Below are 9,681 nucleotides of genomic sequence, written 5' to 3'. Positions count from 1 at the left end.
ATCTTTCAATAATTCCATCAGGCAGATAAAGCAGGGATTATTCTTCCCATTATACAGGTGAGGCAACTAATGCAGAGAATAATAAAGTGATATGTCATAAATTAATGGAGAAGCTGAGACTTTTGGTTGTACCTTCTTCCTCTGCTCTTATCGCCTCTCTCTCTGGAGTCCCATAGGATTTAAGGTTTAAGGTTTAAACAAAGTTCTCAGAATCCCAGTGTGTTAGACTTCTGTTCCCAACTCAGAGAAATTTCCTGGACAAGCAACTAAGTTTAAATGAAAGAATATTAGGTGAGGAGATCTCAATTCCAGTTCAAGTTTAACTTTGGGACAAAATCACCAAACTCTCAGAGTCACTATTCTTTTAAATGGGTGACATCATTCAGGAAGTTTCTGGTAACTCTGTTACTAAGAGAGCTGAATCATTTCTCAAAGACTTGAATTGTTTTGCAGAAGACTAACACATCCTTCACAAGGTAGAGTGCAATAAAGGAGTACAGCCAAATCCCCATTTAGGCTGGTAGATGCTGTTCTCTTCTGAAAAGAATATTCTAGGTCTCATGTTAGAAAATGAAGATGATTTCTACCAGAAGTAGTAGAACCAGCAGAGATGAGTGGACCTTTATAGCCAGGAAGACTTTCTATCTGAAGTGTTTATAGGAGGGGAAATATAATATCTCTTTGTTCTATCACCATTGGTATTCCTTGTGCATTGATGATCCATACTAAGAGTTTCCTTGCTTTTTTTTACACATTGTTAATAATAGTAATAACAATAAGTTGAACCAGTCCTATTTTCCTTCCTCTGGTTATGTTGCCATGACTGAAAAAGCTTATCTGATGATATATTTTGTGAAAATGTCCATATGCCTGTGAAGGTATGTGTAGTATGTGCCAGTTAGCTACTTTATACCAGCACACCCTGAATTCCCCTGTTAATCATTTTCTTGAGAATGTAGAGATCCCATTCTCCCTCTATATTCTCACCAAAGAGAATGTGTAGTGAAATGTATTGTTCAGGATTTCAAGGTCAGGGGCTTTGGGGGTGGCCAACCTGGAGTGTGTCTCTTATAATAAAGTGTCAGGATGGCAGGGCTTGGTCTCCTTGGGATGCTGGCCTCCAAAAGGAGAAGGGCTACAGATAGTTGCTAGGATAAGCTGTATGCTATAAAATCTTTCTGCGTGTAGATCCCAGCAGCAGATACTTTATCCAGTTGGCTGCTTCTAGACTCCCTGTCTATAAGTTGTCCCAAAGAATCAACATCTCAATTGCTGTCTCTGGGTTTTTGTTTTTGTTTTTGTTTTTGTTTTTGTTTTTGTTTGCTTCACTGGGCCATCATCCACCCTTGGCTTGGAGTCTGCTGGGGTATAGCTACACAAGGTAAAACTAAGAAGGTAAACTGGAATGCTGTATCACCCACGAGTGAGCATGAGCAGATATAGGCATTAAAGGGTATATAAATACCTACATGTATATACATAGACACACTGAACATGTATTCTCAGCTACCAGTTATAGCTATTCATTAGGAGGAAAGGCAGGATGTATCAGTAATGTATAATTGTTAACATTTCTGTGTACAACTCATTGCTTTGTTTTTTAACCAGAGACATTCTGTCCTAACTGTATGCATCTATATGCTCTGGTAAGATGATACGCTATAATTATTCTACTGGTTTAAGGCTGTTTGGGTTTTTGAAGGCTATTTTTGCTAAGAAAGCCCACTCAAGACGATAATACCAAGTAAAATGAGCAAACCATAAATTTGAAAAGAAATCAACATTAATATTCTCTAGTCTTTAGTAGCAGATAAGCAGTAGTCAAAATATTGGCCATATTGTTCATTCATTAAGTTTTAGGAAACTGAGCATTTATCCAGTAGACATTACCTATGGAATTTAATATGAAAGATATTTTTTTACATACTATAGTTGATGTACCAAAGAAGAAAATCTTCTGTCTTGCTGTACAAGTAATTAGAAACTTAGACTTATTGTTCCCCTACCCCTACCCAGCCCCAACTGTAAGGGTCAAGTAGGATGTGATTCACAATGAAACAAGGACAATTCCTATTCGGTTTTCTGGGCAGTCATCCAAGCAAGCTCTCCTCACTGCAGCTTTGAAGTATGACAAAAAAATAGCTGCCCCAGGTGGTGTAGCAGCAAGATGCCTTCACACCGCAGGAGAATCTCATCAAGGAGAATCAGCTTGGTGAGAAATATTACTGAAATGATTTGGAGTGATGGTGTTTCAGAAGGGAATTGCTAAATAGAATTCAAAAGATTACCTAGGTTGGCAGTTGTGATGAAGAGAAAGTCTTTCCTCTGATAAAATCTCCTCATCCTTCTCTCAGCCCTCCACTCCCATGTTTGTGATTAGAAATTCAGTATAGCTTATTTAATATACTATATGTTAAACAAAATAGTATACTATATTAAATTATATTTTCTCCTATATCTGCAAATTTTGCAAATTAGATAAAGATAGCTCTTTTTTATCTTAATATTTTAGTCATAAAATGGAAATAGAATGCATTGCATAAACACACAAAGTATTTTATCTGTGTGTAGGAAAATTCTTATAATCACCTTAACCAAATGTATCATTTTTAAAATGATTTTATTTATTTATTCATGAGAAACACAGAGAGAGGAAGAGACATAGGCAGAGGGAGAAGCAGGCTCCCTGCAGGGACCCTGGGATCACGCCTGAACTAAAGGCAGATACTCAACCACTGAGCCACCCAGGTGTCCCCAAATGTATCATATATCAACAGAGTTTTCATAGTCTTAAAGACCTATAAAAGGAAAATGTTAATGAATTTGATTTATTAAAATGATTTTGTTAGTATGATCGATAAATAAAATAATGCCTTAATGTTTCTAAAGCGTATTTATTACATTGAAGAGAAGAATGTCATTGATAAGAGAGATATATAGAATGGAATATAAATGTTAACATGATATAAAATGAGGATTTACAAAGATCCATATCCTTCTGACTTTATGCAACATGGTTCAATAAGTGGAGGGTTATATGATCATGAGAAAGTCCAGCCTCATTTCAATCAGGCACTCCTAATATTATTCTTTCTGTGACTGAAAGGAGAGCTTATTTTATCCCCTATAAATTAATATTCTATATCTAAAGGTGGAAACTTCCACACTGAGATTTACTAAATGATTTACTATGATTATTAAGAAACTCATGTATTTTACCTGCTTAATTGGAAGCTGTGTATGGATGGAAATGATCAATCTGTGCCCCTTTCCCTGAATATTATTGGAGAAATGATTCACATATAACCTCAGACTAAAATATTTCGTTCTCCAAAAATTCACTCAAGAAACATTTTAGGGACACCTGGCTGGCTCAGTCAGTTGAGTGTCCAACTCTTGATTTCAGCTCACGTCATGATCTCAGGATCATGGAATTGAGCCTTTTGTTGGGCTTTGTGCTCAGTGCAAAGTCTTCTTGAGATTCATTCTCTCTCTCTCTCCCCTCCTCTCTTTTCCTCTCCCCCTCATCTTCTGCCCCTACCCCAGTTTCCACATCATGTTGTGTGTGTCTCTCTCTCCCTCAAAATAAATAAAATGCTTTAACAATTTTTAAATGAAACATATTAGGCATTTATATCACCCTACCATTCCTAAAATTATTTGATGAGGGTCTATTAATTTGAGTTAAGCATCTCTACTCACTGGAATTATTAAATGGATGTGCTCTAGATATTAAATGAGATTGATTTAGAGTATCCCCACAGATTTTACATCTATTCTCTTTTTGATAAATGGATACTTGGTAGTATAATCAATTGATTTTACAAAGTGGCATTTTGAATACAATGTTTTTAAAGGGAGGGAGATTCATGAATTAAAAGGGTTGTTACTGAATTGGAAGCTGCCACCTGATGTCTATTTTGGCTATGATTAAAGGTGTTATAACTAAAGAAATGAATATAGAGAAAAGCTCGCTGCCTTCTCAGGGGGCAATTCTTCTGTGATGTCATCATGGCTCAGTGTTTTAGCTTTAGTTTTGCAAGTACAGATAGTTGGTTTATAGGCTTCCCTAACTTTTGGAGATTGATTTGCATTAATCAAATTTACTTGAAATTGAGAAAAATCAAATTCGTGTGGTGAAATTAATTTTCCAGTGACTAAAAGATCCTTTTTTTGATATTTAAGATTTGATATTCAAGGCACATGAGAAATAAGAATAGTCATAATAATACTAGCTTTTTGATTGCGGTTTAGAGTATTTGCATGGTGATGGCTTGAAGATAGTCCTTCTAGGTTTGATAGATTGAAAAGAATGACACCAATCAAAGTACAAATTACATAGATGCTTTATTTAAGTGCACATATTTTATTATGTGTGTTTCGACATTTATTTTGCATTGTTTTTATTCAAAATGATTTGACATGGTTTACTGTTTGTCATGTAAAATGATGCAGAATTTCAAGTACCTCATTCTAGTGCCTAGGGTTATTGTAATCACTTGAGAACTGTAAATAATTAAAATCCATTTCCGATATGTATGTGTATGTAAGCAAATATATATGTGAGCATACACACAAGACATACACACATTATATATACACACAATACATAAAAATACACACATATGCATACATGCATATATGCGTTTGTCAAAACCACTGTGAGATACTCCAATCTAGTTCATCAGGGGAGGCATGATATTCACCTTGCTTGCTTGTTTGACTCTAGCTCATGGTATGGGATCAGGGACTAGACTGAAACTCAGCATCTAAGAGCGTCTAATTCCCTGATCATGAATAATTCAACTCCAGGTTGAGTTATTTGTTTTTCTAAATGTTTAAAGATTAAGCTGGTACACCTGATATGGGATCTATGAAAAAATTCTACAACCTAAAGGAATGACATGCATATAATACTAAAGAAAAAACAAGAACATTTATTTGTAGATTTATATTAGGAAACAAATCAATTTAACATGGCTTCTGGTTTTTGCTCTCAAGATAATTCAGTAAAACATAGAATCTATGAAGTAAGTCCAAAGATGAGACAAAAACAACAATCTGAGACAACGGACTGAAATGAAAAGGCAGCTGGCTTAGAGGCAGCAATAAAGAGAGAACCACATGAGATAAGAAATAGTGTGAAGAAACTGATATTGCTATTATAAAGGCGTTTAGTAACCCTGGTTTGAAAATGTCATCTGGCTAGAAGAACCTAATAGATTTTGCCAAATGGTCATAAAGAAAAGCCTTTTGTAATACTGAAAACAAAGATTGATAGAAAACTAAGCAGGGAGAAAATAATTAAAAGATGCTTTTACTGTTATTAAAAAAATTTGCTATATAGATTTCTGCTCCAACCTGCCTCAGGACCTTTGCATTTGCACTTTCTTCTGCTTAGAATATTCATCCCACTGACCTCTAGCAAGTCAGTAGGTTGACTCCTATTGATTCTTCATACCTCTCTACAAATGTCACATCCTCAGAAAAGCCTTTGCTGAAGACTATATTAGGTCAGATTCCCTTTTATATTTTCTTTTGACAATACACTAGCCTACTAGGGTAAAAGATACTTAATGGGAGCAGGGAATTTGTTTTTCCTCACAGATATGTATCTACAGAATCTGGAAAAGAGGTTGGCACAAAGTGCTCAGTGAATATTTGTTGACTAAATGATTTATTTATTTATTTATTTATTTATTTATTTATTTATTTAGATTTTATTCATTTATTCATGAGAGACATAGAGAGAAAGGCAGAGACACAGGCAGAAGGAGAAGCAGGCTCCATGCAGGGAGCCCAGTGTGGGACTTGATCCTGGGACTCCATGGGATCATGCCCTGGACTGAAGGCAGGCGCTAAACTGCTGGGCCACCCAGGGATCCAGGGATCTCCAAGTTAATTATTAAATGTCATTAATCAGAATGTTATGCTTTTTTGTATGTGTTTTTTATTTTGTTTTCTTATTTAATCAATAAGCTCCATGAGGCTGTGGACATGTGCTGAAGACATGACTATTTTGGTTACCACTGCATGTTGGCACAAAGCAGAACACTTGGCACATACTAAGCAATTAAATATTTGTGGAATATTTATTGGATATTGAACAAGCACCAGCACTAACCCCTAGGAATTATAGGTATTCAAGAGTACTAGGTACTTATACTGTGAAGAAAAGAAGGAGATAATACTACTAAAGAGCAGATATGTCCTGCATGGAGGACTAATGGAAACTAATAGAAACATGGAAGTGTTCATTTTAATCTGTTCTCCATTTGAGGTCCGTAGATGGCACTTAACAGTCAGTCGCATCAATAGACAGAGAGTGAGATAAAAGCAATCCACTACCCTGTTAACAAATTCAAGTTTATGGAGATGCTGTGTCATCTGAGGATATGTAAAGATTGTTTGGAGGGATCAATAGACAATTTCTGCAGAACAAGAGAGAGGAATATTGAGAAATACAGAATTCCTCTGAAAAGAGTATATAAGGCAGAAGAAATTTTGAGAAAGTTCTTTGATCTTCCCAGAACAAGGCACAAAGATATGGAACTCCATGGATTTGGAGTAGAGTCATAAAGAAAGAATGGTTTAAGATAAAAAAGCAACTAAATGCTATACAGAATGGAAATGGATGAGATAGGAAAATATTTTGAAGAAACAAAAATGCCATAGCAGAAATAAGTCAGCATTGAACATGATAAAAATCAGAACTTATTCTGAGGGCATATACTTTAGTAACAGAAGATCCAAATTTGAGAATATCTTCTAAAGTATTCTTTAGAAATGAACAGAACATTAAAGTTATGAGAGAGAAGATGATAATTATGGAAATTTGACAATGTAATGCTAACACACAGATTTGGGGCACTTTCAAATGAAAGACTGGAATAAATTCATCAGAAGCAATAGCAGAATAACATTTCTTTGACATAAGACATGACAATGAAAATCAAAAAGAACTTAATATCTTCACAGTTAGATAATGGGAAAGATATTAGCACCAAGACATCTTCAGGCAAAACATTTTAACTACCCTGATAATTAAAAAGGGATAAAACATGAAAAATATAGTGTATACTTTGATATTCAGCAATACTGAGTACTAAAAGAAAATATCCATTTTGAAGGAAATTGTCATCTGAGACTTTTACATGCTGCCAAGTCATTTTTTTCTGTATGAAGAAAATAGAAGACCTCAACATTTATTGGCTCAGAAAATATGCCATCTACATATCCTTCTTCTTTTAAAATAAACAACCAAACAAAAAACAAAAATCTTTTTGAAAATGTACTCCAAATAACTGATGAAGCAAATTTCAGAGCCTGATGGAGTGACACTTATGGTATAAGCTCTAATTACATGCACAGATACATGCACAGATTAGAATAACTACAGGAATGAAATTTATAATATCATTTTAAAAACAAATATTTGAAACCAAAGGAGGGTAAAGAAGAAGTGACCATTTTAATCAACCAACTGCTGAAATAAAGGAGAGCTAAAAGAAGAAACTCATGTATACTTTTTTTTCCATTTTTTTATTGGAGTTCGATTTGCCAACGTATAGTATAATACCCAGTGCTCATTGCATCAAGAGCCCCCTCAGTGACCATCACCCAGTTACCCCATCCCCCCACCATCAACCTCCCCTTCCACTACCTTTTGTTCATTTCCCCCAGTTAGGAGTTTCTCATGTTTTACCACCCTCTCTGATTTTTCCCACTCATTTTCCCTCCTTTCCCTTATAATCCCTTTCACTATTTCTTATATTCCCCGTATGAGTGAAACCGTATGATGATTGTCCTTCTCCAACTGACTTACTTCACTCAGCATAATACCCTCCAGTTCCATCCACATCGAAGCAAATGGTGGGTATTTGTCATTTCTAATGATTGAGTAATATTCCATTGTATACATAGACCACATCTTCTTTATCCATTCATCTTTCGATGGACACTGAGGCTCCTTCCACAGTTTGGCTATTGTGGACATTGCTGCTAGAAACATTGGGGTGCAGGTGTCCCGGTGCTTCACTGCATCTGTATCTTTGGGGTAAATCCCAAAGAGGGTAGTTCTATTTTTAACTCTTTGAGGAACCTCCACACAGTTTTCCAGAGTGGCTGCACCACTTCACATTCCCACCAACAGTGCAGGAGGGTTCCCCATTCTCCACATCCTCTCCAACATTTGTTGTTTCCTGTCTTGTTAATTTTCCTCATTCTCACTGGTGTGAGGTGGTATTTCATTGTGGTTTTGATTTGTATTTTCCTGATGGCCAGTGATGCGGAGCATTTTCTCATGTGCTTGTGGGCCATGTCTGTCTTCCTCTATGAAATTTCTGTTCATGTCTTTTGCCCATTTCGATTGGATTGTTTCTTTGCTGTTGAGTTTAATAAGTTCTTTATAGATCTTGGAAACTAGCCCTTTATCTGATAAGTCATTTGCAAATATCTTCTCCCATTCTGTAGGTTGTCTTTTAGTTTTGAGACTGTTTCTTTTGCTGTGCAGAAGCTTTTTATCCTGATTAAGTCCCAGTAGTTCATTTTTGCTTTGGCCTGCTTAGCTGTATCTTGTAAGAAGTTGTTGTGGCCAAGTTCAAAAAGGGTGTTGCCTGTGTTCTCCTCTAGGATTTTGATGGATTCTTTTCTCACATTTAGATTTTTCATCCATTTTGAGTTTATCTTTGTGTATAGTGTAAGAGAATGGTCTAGTTTTATTCTTTTGGATGTGGCTGTCCAATTTTCCCAGCACCATTTATTGAAGAGACTGCCCTTTTTCCAGCGGAGAGTCTTTCATGCTTTGTCGAATATTAGTTGACCATAGAGAGTTGAGGGTCCATTTCTGGATTCCCTATTCTGTTCCATTGATCTATGTGTCTGACAAACTCATGTGTACTTGATTCCAGTGAGATTCTCTGTTATCCAACAAATGCATATGTAATGCTAACTATTTTAATCATTGTCCCATGTGTTTTCTCATACATGAACTCATTTTATAAGAAAAATTATTTGGATAATATTTTTAGAGAAATTTAATCAGACTTTTAGAAGATATAAACAGAATGTATAGCTTCCAAAGACTACAGGAGATTAGAACACAAAGAAAAACACAAAGGAAATAGTAAGAATGTGTAAACAAATAGGAAGAAGAGGACATGGTGGCATAAATGAAAGCTAAATATTTTATTTCATGATATAAATGAAAATATAATTATTCTTTAAAGCAAAGACTCTTGAATTAGATTAAAATTACTTGTGGTTTACATGAGTCATGCCAAAATGAAAGTTTTATGAATGTGATATGTAAAAATTGGGCATTATTCTCTCAAAGCAAGCAGTGCATGCAAGGTATAATGATACTAATACTAAAAAGAAGGATTCATAGCAAAAGCTCTTGTGACAGAGATAGTCATCTCATATTAATAAAAAATATAATTAGTAATAAATATTTATCCAAGAAACCTAACATTTCACTATTCAACAAAGGCAAATGTTTTTTTCAACACAAGGTGAAAGACCTGGCACCACATTTATGGTTTCTCCACACTTATTCTAGAATTTCTTGCAACTGTAAGTAATCTAGACTCTGGCCAGCATCCTGAGAATCCCCAATCTTATCCACCAACTAGAAATTTGCTACCTTAATTATTTTGGCAGCTAACTAGTTATTTTAGGTCC

The 9,681-nt window shown here is 35.3% G+C and overlaps 1 pseudogene; it reads left to right on the top strand.

Annotated features, from left to right (window-relative positions):
- The first annotated feature begins 866 nt into the window (after positions 1 to 866).
- Positions 867 to 9,681, top strand: part of LOC112933326 (dnaJ homolog subfamily A member 2 pseudogene) — a 171,433-nt pseudogene continuing 162,618 nt past the window's right edge.

The sequence above is a fragment of the Vulpes vulpes genome, chromosome 3 (genome assembly GCF_048418805.1).
Source record: "Vulpes vulpes isolate BD-2025 chromosome 3, VulVul3, whole genome shotgun sequence".
NCBI lineage: Eukaryota > Metazoa > Chordata > Mammalia > Carnivora > Canidae > Vulpes > Vulpes vulpes.
The sequence above is the reverse complement of the archived record's forward strand: the minus strand, read 5'-3'. Positions and strand labels throughout refer to the sequence as shown.